This window comes from Sus scrofa, chromosome 13 (genome assembly GCF_054392235.1).
Source record: "Sus scrofa isolate SSC_HxYL_T2T_F1_AM1 chromosome 13, Sscrofa_HxYL_maternal_Yorkshire_Landrace_v2.0, whole genome shotgun sequence".
Taxonomy (NCBI): domain Eukaryota; kingdom Metazoa; phylum Chordata; class Mammalia; order Artiodactyla; family Suidae; genus Sus; species Sus scrofa.
Window position 1 is genome coordinate 105,955,841 of NC_139395.1, and position 18,371 is coordinate 105,974,211.

Sequence of the window (18,371 nt, forward strand, 5' to 3'; positions counted from 1 at the left end):
CCGAGACTAGGAATTTCTGGTCTACAGACTGAAGTCCAAGCACCTTAAGCTTTCATGGCATGGAACACATCCAGACAGCAGTCTAAATGGGGGCCTTGTTACCTGGTTTTGTCCCCTCTGGACACTGAACACATTTTTTTGGCCACCCCATGACATATGAAGTTCCCAGGCCAGGGATCAGATCCCAGCCACAATTGTGACCTATGCTACAGCTGTAGCATTGCTGGGTCCTTTAACCCACTGTGCCAGGCTAGGGATTGAACCTGTATCCTGGTTCTGCAGAGACGCTGCTCATCCCATTGTGCCATAGCAGGAACTCCTGGACACTGAACTCTTGTCTGCTCAGCACAGACATGTGCATATAAAACCCCATCCGGAAGGGTTCTTTAACTAGGGAATTTATGAAGATGACAAAAGATGATTGAAAGCATGCTCTGAAATGAGAACTCTATAAAGTTTATTATACATAGTTATATTCAGCTAACCATAAAGAGGATATATAATGGGTTGTTTTATTTGTCTCTAGTTGATCCTCACTAAGAAATGGGTAATAACCCTTAACAGTATTCCTCTGTGTGCTCCTCACTATTTGATTCCTAGGGCACCTGTGCAGAGATGCACACTTTTCATCCCAGGTTTTTATTACTTTCGCAGGTAGTTCTTAGCTTCTGAACATTAGCCATGGGAATGGTTGGCCTTAGGCAAATATGTCTCTCGACCTCCTGGGGAACACAGTACCCCCCTGTGAGGCTGCATTATTTAAAGCTATAATGGGAAGGAGGGAGAAGAAGAGTGTATTATTATTATTTTATTTTATTTTATTTTTTTGGTGTAAAGGATTACTTCCTCTTGGAGTGGGCTCTAAAAATACATCCCCCATTGCTTAGATGGCTGGTTGCCATGACACTTCCCATGTAGAACCTTCAATCATCCTCTCTTGGTGTTAAAAGTCCAGACATTATTGCTCACATAACAGTCAAGACCTTCACCAACTGGATGCTGCTTATATGTTTCTCTCTACTGCCCACCATGCATCCTGTTCTCTGGCCTCAGCACACGTTTTTCCTTTTCAGCCTTTGTGTTCCATCTTCAAAAAAAAAAAAAAAAAAAAAAAAAAGGCAAGAAGGAGTTCCCGTTGTGGCTCACTGGTTAACAATCTGACTAGGAACCATGAGGTTGAGGGTTCGATCCCTGGCCTCACTCAGTGGGTTGAGGATCCAGCGTTGCCGTGAGCTGTGGTGCATGTCGCAGATGGGGCTCGGATCCCACGTTGCTGAGGCTGTGGTGTATGTGGGCCAGTGGCTGCAGTTCCTATTGGACTCCTAGCCTGGGAACCTCCATATGCCACAGGTGCAGCCCTAGAAAAGACGAAGAAAAAAAAAAAAAAAAGCGTAACTTCCTCAATTTGACTTTCTGGAAGTATCCACTCATCAAGACCTATAAATCCTTCCCACCTCCCTGGTGGAGTAAGTTCATTACTTCTCTTTATTCCCATCTCATAATGTTCCCACTTCCCTTTCCACAGTATTTACCATGTGGAATTATAATAATAGTTATTTGCCTATCTTCCCCCCATCCCCGTAAGAATACTGAGGCTAGCAATGGGGCGTCTTATTCAGCCAGGTGTTCCTGATGTCCAAAGTGCCTGGGATGGAGAAGATGCTCTACACATGTGAGAGGAATGATTGTAGGGCAGGCAAGAGCTTCCAGCAGTTCTAGAGAAACTCGTCCCTGCCTGGTGGAGGCAGAGACTCTAGTGGAGGAACAACCTTGAATACAATCCTGAGATTTTGTATCAAGTTTCCTAATTTTTCACGGGAGTTTGTTGCTGATTCTGTGCCTCACTAACATCAGCATGCTTAGGGAATATCATGTGATCAGGATGACAGTTCTTTGATAAAAGACATGCAGTTCCCTCTGCTTGGAGCATTCTTCCCCATGTCCACCCGAAACCAGCCACCACTAATTATCTGAACTTCCTCAACCTTCGCACTGTATAATCATGGTCTTATTTATTGAACTGACCTCTACTAAACTGAATCCATAAAGACAGGGCATATGTCAGAGTTATGTTCGTCACTCTATCCTCAGTCTTCCAGGATGCCTAGTGTATGCTCCATGCTAAATATTTTTTGTTTGTTTTGTTTTTTTGTTTTTGCCATTTCTTGGGCTGCTTCCGTGGCATATGGAGGTTCCCAGGCTAGGGGTCGAATCGGAGCCGCTGGCCTACGCCAGAGCCACAGCAACACGGCGACCTACACCACAGCTCATGGCAACACCGGATCCTCAACCCACTGATCAAGACCAGGGATCGAACCCGTAACCTCATGGTTCCTAGTCAGATTCGTTAACCACTGCGCCACGACGGGAACTCCTCCATGTTAAATATTTTTTAATGAAAGAATGAATGAATGAATGAAGCCAGTTACCCTTGTTGGCTCAGCCAGGGATCTTCAATAAAAAGGTAACTAAATATTACCCAGTGGAGTTTCAACAATATAGATCCAGCTCCTTTGAAAGTTAGCAGAGCGAAGCAGGTGAACAAGATAAATTTGACAATGCTTTAGAACCTTGTAAGAGAGAAGACATTAAGTCAGTGTAGATTATTGTAGCAAGCCCCGAAAAAAAATTTCCCTGCTGACTTTTATATACTTAAATGAGAGCTATTCTTACAATGATTTTAATGATTCATTTGTGTTGCATCACATACCTTAGTAGGCAGGAATATTTTTACTGTTTTACTCACCAGAATGTTTTCCCAAAGCAGCTTTTTGAGAGTAACAGAATAGCTTAGATGGCGAGATACTCAGTCCTTCACTGCTCCATGGTGATTTTTTGGAAGGGGAAAGTTTTTCTATCACTGCATCCCACAGGAGATGGTTTGCCTTTCCTTTGGCAACCGTCATTCAGACTAGAAGGTTATGAATAGGTAATTCAGGGAAATAATACAAATGGCTGATGCACATCAGAAAAAATATGCTCCTTAGGGAACCCTCCTGCACTGTTGGTGGGAATGTAAACTGGTACAGCCACTGTGGAGAACAGTTTGGAGACACCTTAGAAATCTATACATAGAACTTCCATATGACCCCGCAATCCCACTCTTGGGCATATATCTGGACAAAACTCTGCTTAAAAGAGACACATGCACCCGCATGTTTATTGCAGCACTATTCACAATAGCCAGGACAAGGAAACAACCCAAATGTCCATCAACAGATGATTGGATTCGGAAGATGTGGTATATATGCACAATGGAATACTATGCAGCCATAAAAAAATGACATAATGCCATTTGCAGCAACATGGAAGAAACTAGAGAATCTCATACTGAGTGAAATGAGCCAGAAAGACAAAGACAAATACCATATGATATCACTTATAACTGGAATCTAATATCCAGCACAAATGAACGTCTCCTCAGAAAAGAAAATCATGGACTTGGAGAAAAGACTTGTGGCTGCCTGATGGGAGGGGGAGGGAGTGGGAGGGATCGGGAGCTTGGGCTTATCAGACACAATTTAGAATAGATTTACAAGGAGATCCTGCTGAGTAGCATTGAGAACTTTTTCTAGATACTCATGTTGCAACAGAACAAAGGGTGGGAAAAAAAATGTAATTGTAATGTATACATGTAAGGATAACTTGATCCCCTTGCTGTACAGTGGGAAAAGAAAAAAAAAGAAAAATATGCTTCTACCACGTTTTGCCTGATAGGCAAAAATTTTTAAGATTTCTGATAAATGGTGTTATCAATATTTATAAGATTGCAGCAAGCAAGATATGGGGAAATAGACTCTCTCATGCCTTACGTGGAGGAAGCTATAGATTACTATGGGCTTTTTATAGAGACCAACTTGGAAAACAAAGATTTAATCAAAATTTAATGTGCATTTTGTTTCACTCAGCAATTCCACTCTAAGAGTTATTCTACTGATGTACCCGCCTTAAGATGGCTCCATAAATGTATAAAAATACTGTTGCAACTTTGTTAAAGGGCAGTCATGTGACTTTGTGATTTAAATGAAAAGAGCTAAAGCTCTGTACATAGGTTGGGCCAAAGAGCCTTGGAATTTTGCTGGGAGGTGTGGGCTTTTGCCTGAGGGCCATGGGGAGCCACAGGGAATTCTAGGGAGTCTAATCTGTAGAAAGGAGAGCCACCTTCTGGACAGCTTCAGCATTATCTTATATCCAAAACACGTATTGTTGGCACCCGCACATCATTAACGACAATGAAATTCTCCACTGAAACCACCCAAACATGTGAAAGGGAATTCCGCTTATAACACACGCTAAACTTCTTAAAATCCTTTCACCCTGTCTCTCTCTCATTTCTCACCTTACAGCAGCACCTCCATATGCTATGGGTGCGGCGCCCCCCCCAAAAATTTCATTTTTACTTTATATAAATCTATACAGTTTTTTTGGTTTTTGGTTTTGTTTTGTTTTGTTTTGTTTTTTGTCTTTTTGCCATTTCTTTGGCCTCTCTCGCAACATATGGGGGTTCCCAGGCTAGGGGTCTAATCAGAGCTGTAGCCACCTGCCTACGCCAGAGCCACAGCAACACGGGATCCGAGCTGCATCTGCAACCTACACCACAGCTCATAGCAACGCTGGATCCTTAATCCACTGATCAAGGCCAGGGATCGAACCCACAACTTCATGGTTCCTAGTTGGATTCATTAACCACTGCACCATGATGGGAACTCCTATACAGTTTTATATTGACTATAATCAGTATTACTTTCAGTACAGTAATTTCTCTTTTTCCTTGTCTTTCCTTTGTTCTGTATTTTCACCCTCCTATTAGTTTTCTGTTGTGTAAGAAATTACCACAAACTCAAAGACATAACATCCATTTATCATCTCCCAGTTTCTTTGGGGTAGGAGTTAGGGCATGGAGTTAGCTGTAACCTCTGCTCAGGGTCTCACAGGCTGCAATCAAATTGTCTTTGGGGGCTGCAGTTTCATCTGAGGCTCAGGGTTCCCCTTCTAAGTTCATGTGGTTGTTGGCAGAAATCATTCACTGTGGCTGCAGAACTCACAGTGACCAGCTTCTACAAGGCCAGCATCTCTGATCTCAAGGAAGGTCTAAGCTCCTTTTTCAAAGTTTGCTTAATTAAATCAAGTGCATCCAAGGTAATCTTTTTGATGAATTTACAGTCAAACCTACTTACATCTTCAAAAATCCCTTCACTTTTACCATATAACATAATCACATGTCATTTGGGAATCAGCTAAGGTTTTGCTTAACATTCCTTTTACCAATATCATGCCTGTATTAGTTTCTTATTCATGTTGTGAAAAATATCTACAAATTTAGTAGCTTAAAACAGAAATGTATTTCTCATATAGTTCTAGAGACCAGAAGTCACAGTGAGTCTTAGGGGCTAAAACCAAGGTGTGGTCAGGACTGATTCCTTTTAGAGGCTCCAGGGGAGAATTTATTCCTTGTGTTTTCTATCTTTTAGAAGCTGCCAGCATCCCTTGGCTTGTGGCTGCATCACTCCAATGTTGTCCCATTGCCTTTTCCTCTTCTATCTTTCCAATATCCTGCCTCCCTCTTATAAAGACCCTTGTGGTGACATTGGGCCCACTTGGATAATCTAGGATAATTTCCCCAGCCTGAGGGCCTTAATTTCAGCACAACTGTGAAGTCCCTTTTGCCATATATATAAGGCAATATTTCATAGATTCTGGGTATCAGGACATGGATATCTTAGGGAGCCATTATTCAGCCTACCATATCTTCCTTCCCAACCATATTTATAATTTGTGTTTTAATGTCATGTTATATTTAAATAGTTTTTCATGCTCCTTTCATTTTATACACACACACATGCATGCACACACACACACACACACACACACACACACACACACTCACACACAAACATATATTTTCATATCCATATACTGGAAGGTTTTGGCCATTGTTTATGAAAATAAATTAGTGTCATATACACTTTTCTGCATTTTGAATCAACAAACCTCATGGAAATCCTTACATGTTATCTGATTTAACTCTATTTTTTTTCCTGTTTTCTGCATTGCTTTCCATGGAATGGTTATGTTAGTCATTCTTTTACTGATACGTTATTCCTCTGTTTCCAGTTATATTTTAGTTGCTTTTGTTTTTGTTATATGTGCAATCTGAAATAAATACCTTACAAGGATATCCTTGTATCCTAATGCCTTTATTGCCTGAAATGGCTTCCCAGGAGTGAAACAACTAAAGGAAAGAATATTTGTATTAAGGGCTTAATCTCTAGAATATACAATCAACTTATACAACTCAACAGCAAAAAAGCCAACAACCCAATGGAAAAATGAACAAAAGACCTGAATAGACATTTTTCCAAGGAAGATGTACAGATGGCCAACAAGCACATGAAAAAAGTGCTCAACATCACTGATTATTAGAGAAATGCAAATCAAAACTACCATGAGATACCACCTCACACCAGGCAGAATGGCCATCATTAATCAGTCCACAAATAACAAATGCTGGAGGGGGTGTGGAGAAAAGGGAACTCTTCTGCACTGTTGCTGGGACTATAAGTGGTACAACCACTATGGAGAACAGTATGGAGGTACCTTAGAAATCTGTACATAAAACTACCATATCACCCAGCAATCCCACTCTTGGGCATATATCCAGACAAAACTTTCTTTAAAAAAGACACATGCACCTGCATGTTCATTGCAGCACTATTCACAATAGCCAAGAGCTGGAAACAACCCAAATGTCCATTGCCAGATGATTGGATTCGGAAGATGTGGTATATATACACAATGGAATACTACTCAGCCATAAAAAAGAATGAAATAATGCCACTTGCAGCAACATGGATGGAACTAGAGACTCTCATACTGAGTGAAGTAAGTCAGAAAGAGAAAGACAAATACCATATGATATCACTTACATCTGAAATCTAATATATGACACAAATGAATCCACAGAAAAGAAAATAATGAACTTGGAGAATAGACTTGTGGTTTCCAAGGGGGCGGGGGAGGGAGTGGGGTGGATGGGGAGCTTGGGGTTAACAGATGCAAACTATTGCCTTTGAAATGGATTAGCAATGAGATCTTGCTGTGTAGCACTGGGAACTATGTCTAGTCACTTATGATGGCTCATGATAATGTGAGAAAATAGAATGTATATATGTATGTGTAACTGGGTCAAAAAATTATTGAAAAAGAAAAAAAAAGACTCTAATGAAAGTTATATCCAGTAGAGAGCAAATGTGATGTAAAGCAAAGAAATAATCTGACCCAGCAATCCCACTCTGGGGCATATATCTGGACAAAACTTTCCTTAAAAAAGACACATGCACCCGTATATTCATTGCAGCACTATTCACAATAGCCAAGCATGGAAACAACCTAAATGCCCAACAACAGATGAATGGATTAAGAAGATGTGGTATATATACACAGTGGAATACTACTCAGTCATAAAAAAGAACAAAATAATGCCATTTGTAGCATGGATGGAACTAGAGACTCTCATACTAAATGAAGTAAGTCAGAAAGAGAAAGACAAGTACTATATGATACCACTTATATCTGGAATCTAATATATGGAATAAACAAACCTTTCCATAGCAAAGAAACTCATGGACTTGGAGAACGGACTTGTGGATGCCAAGGGGGAGGGGGCGGGAGTAGGATGGACTGGGAATCTGGGGTTAATAGATACAAACTATTGCCTTTGAAATGGATAAGCAATGAGATCCTGTTGTATAGCACTGGGAACTATATCTAGTCACTTATGATGGAGCATGATGGAGGATAATGTGAGAAAAAGAATGTATATATGTATGTGTAGACCAGGTCACTTTGCTGTATAGTAGAAAATTGACAGAACAGTGTAAACCAACTATTAAGGGAAAAAATAAAAATCATTTAATAAAAAAATTGTATTTATTATTTCAGTATATGTTGCCAGATTAATTTTCCCAAAAGTTTGTAATAACTCACATTTTTACCACCAGTGTTTGGATATCTTTTCCATGTTGTCCCTGATGGTAATATCATTAGTCTCTTTTATGATTGCTAGTCTGATATGTTACTTTCTAGTATGTGAACATCTTTCCATATATTTCGTATGTTTATAATTTGGATTTGCACTTATGTGAACTGACTTCTGTTAACCTCTTTCCATTGGGTTGTTTAATCATTTCTTGTCAATTTGTAAGAGTTCTGTGAATATTATTGTATTAACTAAGATAATATTGAGTTGCTTCACCAAACACCCAAGTAGTGGTTTAACACAGTAGGGGTTTATTGTAAGTGGGGTGGGGCATTCTGCTCCAAAGTCATTCAGAGATCCAGGCTGATGAGTTCTCTGCCATCTTCAACAGTGTTTCTCTAGGTCACCCTAGCTGTCAACATCCCTCTGGGAGACAGGAGAAGAGAAGAAAGCCTATATATGGGAGGCTAGACCTGCAGGATGTTCTGGCCTCCACTCGCATCCCTCTGGCCAGCACTTGGCCATACCCTACAGAAAGGTTAGGAAATGCTGTCTACATGTAAGCATTGGGATGGAGTGGAGAGTGAGGAATGGTTTACAAAAAGGTACCAAGAATCCTTTGGGGGTGATGAATATGTTCTTTACCTTGATTGTGGCAACAGTTTCACAGGTGTTACACATATGGCAAGACTCATCGTATTAAACACTTTGTGGTTATTGTACCTCAGTTAAGTTGTAATAATCAGTAGAGGGGAAAATGTGTCCCTTGACGAAAAAGAAACAGTTTTGTGAACAGTTAGCTAGTTTCTTTCATAGTTATTTACATATTTTTCCCAAATTTGTCATTTTTATATAGTCAAATAGAGCTGTTGGCGTTGAGGAAATGTCTGACTATCAGGACTGGTCAGAAGGTCTCGCTTGGTGTTCCCACTGTGGCTCAGTGGGTTAAATGTACAATGGCTTGCATCCCTACAGAGGTGCAGGTTTGATCCCTGGCCCTTAGCAATGGCTTAAGTATCCAGCATTGCCATAGCTGTGGAGTAGGCCACAGCTGCTGTTCAGATTCAATTCCCGGCCTGGAACTTCCATATTACATGGTTGAGACCATTAAAAAAAAAAGTAGGTCTCTATTGACCCTAGATTGTACTTTCAATTTCCTAAAGTTTCTTGAAAGATTCTTAAGATTAATACTTGAGTGTATTCTTTTTTTCTTGCTGGTTTGATAAATTTTCAGTTCACTCCATTTTATTTTCTTGTATTAACATGGAAATTCTAAATTGTTTAATATTCTGTCAATAGACACCTTTTTACTCCTATGCTCATTAGACATCTGAAAACAGGCTAGCCATTTTCCCCACAAGATAAGCTCTAAAATAGTTCTGAATTCACTTGTTCCCCACTCTTCCCTCTGTCTTTCTCAGAGGGGACCTCAGCAGTGATGATACTCCCTTCTGTCCTTCCCCAATGTCAGGACTTGCCAGGTCATTCAGTACTTTCAGTCACCATAGAAAATGGCCTTTGCAGCATGCTGCTTCTGTTCTAAAACCTCTTGTTTAATCCTCATATTACTCATTGCCAGAGAGTCTTTCATTATGTTGACAGTTTGTTTGTTTGTTTGTTTGTTTGGCTGTACCTGCAGCCTGTGAAAGTTCCCAGGCCAGATTGAACCCATGCCACAACAGTGACCGGAGCTGTTGCAGTGACAACACCAAATCCTTAAGCCACTGAACCACAAGGGAACTCTGGCAGCCAATATTTATCAAATATTTACTAGGTGCCAGGCACAGTTTAAGAAGTTCACATGTGGAGTTTCACATGTGGAGTTCCTATTGAGGCTCAGTGGGTTAAGAATCCGACTAGTATCCATGAGGATGTGAGTTCAATCCCTGGCCCCACTCAGTGGGTTAGGGATCTGGCATTGCTGCAAGCTGCAGTATAGTTGAAGATGTGGCTTGGATCCTGTGTTGCTGTGGCTGTGGTGTAGGCTGGGCAGCTTCAGCTTCTATTTGACTCCTAGTCTGGGAACTTCATATGCTGCAGGTGCAGTCCTAAAAAGAAAAAAGAAAAAAAATCACTTGTGCATATGTTGACAACTCTATGAAGCAGGTACTACCATTATCCCACTTTACAGATGAAGAAACTGAAGGAAAAAGTTAAAGAACAAATTCACACAACCAGAAAGAGATAGAGCCAAGGATTTAAATCCAGAGGGTCCCTTGGGAGTCCATGTCTGTGATCCATACCTGGGAATTTGTTGGAAATGCCAAATCTCCAATTTTTAGCTAGCATATGCTGAATTGGAATCTGCATTTTAACAAGATCCTCCATTGATTCACATTAAGGTTGAGAAATGTCCCTCCTTGTCATAGAGGGGGTTTATGGATTACACAGGATCCGTGTGCTCTGAATTCTGGCACGTCTGAAACACCTTTGCACACCCAGACAGGAGAATGAGAACTTGGTGAGATGGGATTCTTGCGCTTGTGTTTTATCTTTTAGTTATCTACCTGGCCAATAAGAAGAATTCTGAGAGTCTTACTCCTTTTCTTTTGTAGGTAACTTTTTCTGTCCTTGAAACATGGAACATTGTTCTTTTTACCCTTAGAATTTGGGAATTTGAGTAGGATATGCCTAAAGGTGTATGTTTTCTCATCAATCATTCCTGGAACTTGGTGAGCCCTTTCAATTTGCAGACTCAGACTTTCACTCATTGCAGGGAAATGTTCTTCTAATTTGTTTAATTACTGCCTCTCCTCCATCTGTTCGTTTAGTGCCTCTGGAACACCTATTTGCTGGTTATGTACCCTTGATGCACCTTCCAAGTCTTTTCCCTTTTCCCTAATGATTCCCCCTCTTTAATTTTTGCTCTGTGTTTTGAGATGATTCTTCAATTTGATTTACCAGACCATTAGTAAATCTCCTTCAATTTGTCTATTGAATTGTTTGTATGGGGAGTAGTGTTTTCAGGGCCTGAATGTAGTGTATATGCATATGATTGCTTGTATCTCCTTAAGTGCTCTTTCTTTGATCAGTTTTCCATCTGTCTCTTCCAGAAGCTTGACGTTACTGGACATCTGCTGTGGTTGACCTGAGTGGTCTTCCTTTCTTTGACTGCTAGAATACCTTAGAGTTGTATTAGTTGCTCTTGGTTGCTCCCTGGGCTGTATCTGTTTACCAGAATAGACTTCAGGGAAGTGTTCCTGCAGATGGAGAAAAATGGAGGCATCTTTTCCACCATGAGGCTACTGTGGAGAAACCAGCAGGCTTCCGGGTCCCTCCTGGGTTACCTGGAGGAAGCTTGCTTGCTCCCAGCATCCTACACTCTCCATTTCAGAGATGGGGAGGTTTCTGCCCACTGGGTCAATTTCCTTTAAGTCTCCTGGGAGCCAAGGAGATGTGGCAGATTTATGTGGGACCAAGGTCATTGTCCTTGAGATCCACAGATTTCTGAAGCCAAGGTCTTCCCAGGATTCCCTGCTTTGTGAAAATCTCACAGGGATGGGGACTGTGGGCAGAAAGTTTCTCCAGCTGGCTTCCCTAGTCCATGGAATATGAAATGCTCTTTTCTAGAACTTTTACAGATCCTGGAGCCTTGTAAAACTATTTGTCTCAGAAGGATGGACAGATTGGAGTTAGGTGTAGAGAAGAAAGAAACCATTTCCTCTTCCTTTAGCTTCTCATATCCCCCTCTGCACTCAGCTTTGTTTCTCATATCAAGATCCCAGAGGAGTTCCCGTCATGGCTCAGTGGTTAACAAACCCAACTAGCATTCATGAGGATGCGGGTTCTATCCCTGGCCTTGCTCAGTGGTTTGGGGATCTGGCATTGCTGTGAGCTATGATGTAGATCACAGTTGTGACTCAGATCTGGTGTTGCTGTGGCTGTGCCATAGGCCAGCAGCTGCAGCTCTGAATGGACTCCTAGCCTGGGAACTTCCATATGCTGAGGGTGTGGCCTTAAGAATAACCTGTCAAAGGGGAATGACTAAATATAGTACATCCAGACATAAAATGCTGTACAGGCACTAAATGGAGTATGTAGAAGATGTTCAAGATACATAGTACAATGAGGAAAAGGATGCCTCAGAACATAATGAATTCTATGATCCCATTTTAGAAATAGTCTAGTGTATGTTTATACACTTAGGCTTTCTGATTGCAACAAAAGCTAGTTTGGATTAGTTGAGCAAAAAATAAAATGAAATAAAAGCAAATGAAATTGGTTTTTGAGTGAGTACTGAGATTGCTAGTGAATAGATGGCAAATATTGGGCCTTCAAGATTCAGGAAGGGGAAGGGAAAGAACCAGGGCAACATCTCAACCTCAGTACAAAGATCTCTTTAGTGCACTACCAGTGAAGTGGCCCAGCTCGCAAGCCACAGTCTCCTTGGTACTCCACTGGATGGAGATCATGTTATTAACTTGGCTTATGGTATCCATTCTTGGATCAATCAGCCATAACCAAGAAGGGAAGAAAATATGTAGAATATCCACAGACCCTTCTCTGTGTATCTTGAGTTCTTCTTAAAGGAAGGAACATGATTGGGAGCCTAGCAGCTACCACGCAAAGAGTTCAAAACATTTTACAGGGAGTTCCCACTGTGGCTCAGTGGTAACGAACCCAACTAGTATTCATGAGGATACAGGTTCAATCCCTGGCCTCACTCAGTGGGTTAAGGATCAGGTGTTGCCGTAAGCTGTGGTGTAGGTTGCAGACCTGGCTTGGATCCCATGTTGCTGTGGCTGTGATGTAGGCCAGCAGCTATAGCTCCAACTGGACCCCTAGCCTGGGAACTTCCACATGCCATGGGTGTGGCCCTAAAAAGAAAAAAATAAGAAAGAAAGAATAAAGAAAAATTCCCCAGCTTATTTGGTGTATCCTAGGCTGAGCCAACTGCTGCTTAATCATTGTTGGCTAGCTGATCATCAGGCACCTGGCTTCTTACATGTATATCCTCTATAGGAGCTTCATTTTACCCTTCCCATCAAATTTAGATCTTTTAAAATTTTCCTGTGGAGAATATCTCCTATTTTAGAAGTTTAGAATGTTACCTGTGTATAGAGAATTAATTAAACCTAAGGTGTCAACTGGAGTTCCCTGGTGACTCAGTGGGTTAAGGATCCAGTGATGTCGCAGCAATAGCTCAGGGTGCTGCTGTGGCGCAGGTACAATCCCTGGCCCAGGGAACTTCCACAAGCCAAAGGTTGAGCCAAAAAGGAAAAAAAAAAAAAAGAAACAAAAAGCAACAACAAAAATAAACCTAAGGTATCAGAAAGAAAATTGGGCACTACAGAAATCCATTTACTTTTCTTATCAAAGATGTCATAAACTTGCTTCAGATTTTCTATTGAGAGTAGATACAAATCCATCCCACACTGCTCCTGTGATTGTGTAGGGGCAATTGGACCTCTTTAATACAAATCCCTAGAATTATTCAGATGTGATATTGCAAGTTAACCTGTTAAAACAAAGTCAAGTAGCAGAAGCTTTCAAGAATAACACTTAAAACTATGAGAGGTGTGATATTAGATTCTCTCTCTCTTTTTTTTTTAAGGCCACACCCATGGCATATGGTAGTACCCAGGCTAGGGGTTGAATTGGAGCTGCAGCTGCCACCTATGCCACAGCCACTGGAACACGAGAACTGAACCATGTCTGCAACCTACACCACAGTACACAGCAATGCTGGATCCTTAACCCCCTGAGCGAGGCCAGGGATTGAACCCACATCCTCATGGATACTAGTCTGGTTCCGCTGAGCCACGATGGGAACTCCTGATATTAGATTGGAAATACAAGTTCTACTACAGTGTGGCCTGTGCTCATCATATCTAGCCATCTAACACACCACAGGGTGCAGAGGTCCTTATAGAAATACCCCTGTGAAACCAGCACAAATGTCATGTCCTATGTTGATCCCCATAATCTGCTCCTTTTGCTCTTATCAAACACTCTTTGCTCTCTCTCCACCCCACCATCCTGTCCTGTCACTTCCTTGTTTTTCCACCAGTCCTTCTTGTGTTATTTTCCAGTTGGTGGAGCCATCTTGCTTATGTGTTGCCACACAACCTCTTTCCCTTATTTGATATGCCTTCAGTTTCTACATCTTCATGGAGCTTAAGCAGAGGAAAAAGAATTAGGAAGTATGTTCCCAGCAAGAATCTTCCCATGTTTTTTCCCAACTTGAATTATAAAAGGAAGAAGCACAAATGAAAACAGTATATCCTGCCCTCATTGAATACCAGTTCTCTTTTTTAATCAGAATTTTAAGCAAGTGGAATCATTTGTATAGAGGAAAATAAATGGGTTTTGAAATCGTTAGAACTGAATTTGAATCCTGATCCAACCATTGACTGACTATATGACCCTGAGCAAATGATGTAACTTTCTGAAGCTTATTTTTCTTATCCATAAAATTAGAATAATAACATCCTATCTCATAGGGTGGCTGCAAAGTCTATTATTAGGACATACGCAGTTGACTCCTGAACAGTGCTGGGGTAGGAGGTTAGGGGTGCCAACCCTCCATGCGGTCAAAAATCCACATATGATTTACAGTTAGCCTGATACATGGTTTCTCCTTACCTGTGGTTCCTCCCTATCCCCAAGTCCTTCATATTGTTCTTCTGCATCCAAGGATTCAACCATTGTGGATAGAGTCATATTGTAGTATTTAGTATTGAAAATAATTCACATATAAGTGGACCCATGCAATTCAAACCCGTGTTATCCAAGGGTCAACTGTAATAAATGGTATTATCTTTCCCCCTTCTCCTTTATAAGAAATTCTGTGTAGGAGAATATTCCCAATGAGTTACCCAATCTTAATATGACTCTGCAGCTAGATATTTCTTTCAAGTCTGTTAGGCAGGAGTCACAGAATAATAAAAAGCATTCATTTTGTGGAAGAGAAAACTGTGACCCATGAAGGTGCAGTGACTTGACCAAGGTGAAGCCATGGAAGACTTAGGATGCAAGACCAAATGTTTTCTAGTTCATTCATGGAATACTTACTGAAAATCTATCAGGTACCACATGCCATGTGAAGCACCAGGAATATAAAACTGGGAAAGGTAATAGAGTTCAGAGTCTTCTAAGAGAGATTAACACATTCAACAAACCATAAAATGATGTGATGTGTGCTAATATTCCTCCTGTTGAAGAAATTTAAGAGGCCAGGGCTGCATCCATAACAGAATATGAATGTGAAAATCAATTGATTCCAATTAAAGAGGCTGCAGAATGCTTCAGGTTGAGTCTTAATGGAAGGGAAGTGACTTATTACACCATTTCCCCTCACTCCTAAGCCTCATTCGGTCCTTCATTTACTCTCATTTACTCTTTCATCCAACAGACATTTATGGAAGACCCACTATGTGTTGATATCATGTGTGGAATCAGGGATATAAAGATAAACACAGCAAGATTGCTTCCTCAAAACTCAAAAATTGAAGAAATGTAAGTTGACACCTTTTTAGGATTACAATATGTATATGTTTTAAAGAAATCTTAGGAGTAATCTAAGCTTAAATGAGATATCTCGATGTAGGTACTTAAAGTACTACAATTAGAGCCTTTTTGCTTCAAATATATGTCTTCAATATAGAGAAATCTTCTCCTTTGAAAAGCAGGAGGGAAAGGTGATTCTTACAACTTGGTTAAGATTTGTATTTACTCTTTGGCTCTCATTAATAAGCAGTCTGAATTGCTATGGTTGAGAATCAATTTCTAAAGCATGTCAACATCATTGCAGTTGGTTTTCAAATCTCAAATCTTTTCTCTGACCCTGAAATACAAATGATAAACTTGACATATATATGTCAATATATATTACATAATATATGTAATTTTTTTTCACCAAGTCATACTAACTCAGCTAATTTGCCACTGTTAAAATACAACTGCAGAGTTATCAAATTAGTTACTACAAAATCAATATCTATTAATGAGTTTTTCTTTTATTTTTCCTTGCATCTTCTAAACCATTTTCTCTTGAAATAAGCCAACCACCCAAATGCTGGGGTGTTAGTGTCAGGACGTAACCGAAATGATGGACTAATCAATTTTTTGCTTTTTTAGAATTACCTGTGGGGCCTAGATAAACATTATTTATTCATTTTATTTGGAACCACATTCGTGGAACTTTACTGAAGGGATGTGAGATACTATTTTATCTCTATAAATAGCTTCTGGTAGTGGGTATAGCATACAAGAGAGAAGTGTTGCTTTCAAAGATTTATAATGACCTCAATTATAACACTTTGAAGAAAGGAAGTAGAGAGAATAATAAAAACTCTGTTGATGCCTTTCCACTAAGCCTTGTAAAATCTGTTCCCTCCAAACATCTTCAGTCTAGTATTAACTCTGAAAGAAGGGACCATGTTCTTTTTTAAAAATACGCTTTTTTTTTTTTTCAGTATCAAGAGGTCTGCAATGGATAGTGGAATTGTCAAAACAATTTGTGAGATAAAAAAAAAAAAACCTCCTTTTTAGAACAGTGTCTCCATATAGCATTTCTACAGCCTAATCTGAAATTACCCATTCAAGTCATGACGCCTCTCTACCATAAGAGAATATCACAGCTCACCCTAAGCGTGGATTTTAGACCATACGATTTTGATACAGGAACTGGTGTTTGTTAGAAATAATGTCTTTTCTAGGGAAGCTTGATCACAGGAGAACCTTCCTTAAGGAAATACTCCAGGGAATGGCAAAAAATTGATTGCCTTGTGGAAACGGTCTTTCCCTAAAGGTCAAATCAGCTATAAAGTGCAGGTACTTTTTTATATAGAGTAGTTCCAAAGTAGTGAGGTTTGTCATGGCTTTTTTTTTTTTTCTTTTCTTTTCTTTAGTTTGTAAAGACATGATCATATATAAAACCTACACCTCTTCCTGTTTTGTAGGGCTGCACCTGAGGCATATGGAAGTTCCCAGGCCGGGGGTCGAAATGGAGCTGTGGCTACAAGCCACAGCCACAGCCACAGCTACATCAATGCGGGATCTGAGCTACATCTGTGACCTACACCACAGCTCACGGCAATACCGGATCCTTAACCCCTGAGCGAAGCCAGGGATCAAACCCAGATCCTCATGGATACTAGTCAGGTTCATTATCACTGAGCCACAATGGGAACTCCAAAAAATCCATGCCTCTTCTTGAGATTAATATATAGATGCTCAATAATAAAAGAACTTGCAGATCAAACTCTATCAGTAATACTAGCACTGTTGAAATTGAAAGATGAGTTACTTTCTCATCTCTTAATGTACTCTGCTCATCTCCACGCACTATCATACTAGAGTACTTCCTATTGCTAAAAATAAAAAGAAATGGGATGATGTTATACTGCAAAATACCAATCTTGATAAACTGTCTCTCTTCTAGCATCTTTAATGTTTTTCCTTCTACCTTCCTATTATTGTAATTTCTGGCTCGCACATTCCACTGACTATCTGGGGCAGATCAGAACATATCTCTGTGAAATACAGGGAAAGAGCTACTTCATTGGGATGTAGGTATCTTTTTATTTTATTTATTTATTTGCTTTTGGGAGCTGCATCCATGGCATATGGAGGTTCCCAGGCTAGGGGTCTAATTGGAGCTACACCACAGCCACAGCAACACTGGATCCTTAACCCACTGAGCGAGGCCAAGGATCGAACCTGCAACCTCACGGCTCCTAGTCAGATTCTTTTCTGCCGCCCTACAAAGGGAACTCCTTGATGTAGGTATCTTAAAGGGCTTTGCTAGTCAGAACCGTGATGGTAATTCTTTGTTCCTACCAGGGTAACAGGATAAGATTTAAAGAAGGATGAAGTTGGCATCCTTCTGTGCCAGTTAACAGCATTTGGAAGGATTCATGCCTCATCCGACGGGGCCTCCTACTCTGATTACTTATAAAACCCGTCATTGAAGAGAAACTGCTGCCACAGATCATATGGTCTTTACAGCTTTGATTTTTTTTGGCTCCCAAATCAACAAGATGTTTTTTCTCAAACCGAACTACCTCATCCCACATCACAGCAAGCTGGTGAGACACGCTCGCTACTACGCTTTCAAGATGTAGGCATGCATGTTCCATATCCCATCAGAGCCCTCTCACCTCTGAGACACTTAGCAGAGAACAATGGCTTGGTAGCTTTCTATTCCTCTTAAAGAATCAGATATTATGTTGGAATTCACATCAACCAATGTGCCTGCTCTATGCCAGGAATTCACAGGGAGCCCTTTCCCTCAACCAAACTTTCCTACCCTGGTCCTGGGCTTCCATCCCTTTGGAAAGCCCCATTCCTCTTGCCTCACCCTGGAGACCTGACTAGCCTAACTTTTATCTCTTCTCTCAGAAGCACATCTCCACTGACTCCTTCCAGAGGGGCGAGCATCTTCTCACCT

The 18,371-nt window shown here is 40.6% G+C and overlaps 1 long non-coding RNA gene across 1 annotated transcript in view; it reads left to right on the plus strand.

The window, feature by feature from the left end:
- Positions 1-15,436, plus strand: part of LOC110256316 (uncharacterized) — a 347,057-nt gene extending 331,621 nt beyond the window's left edge. Inside the window, exon 5 of the long non-coding RNA XR_002337727.2 lies at positions 15,333-15,436. This is a non-coding gene — a long non-coding RNA (uncharacterized LOC110256316). The remainder of the gene's footprint in view (positions 1-15,332) is intronic.
- Positions 15,437-18,371: the final 2,935 nt, after the last annotated feature.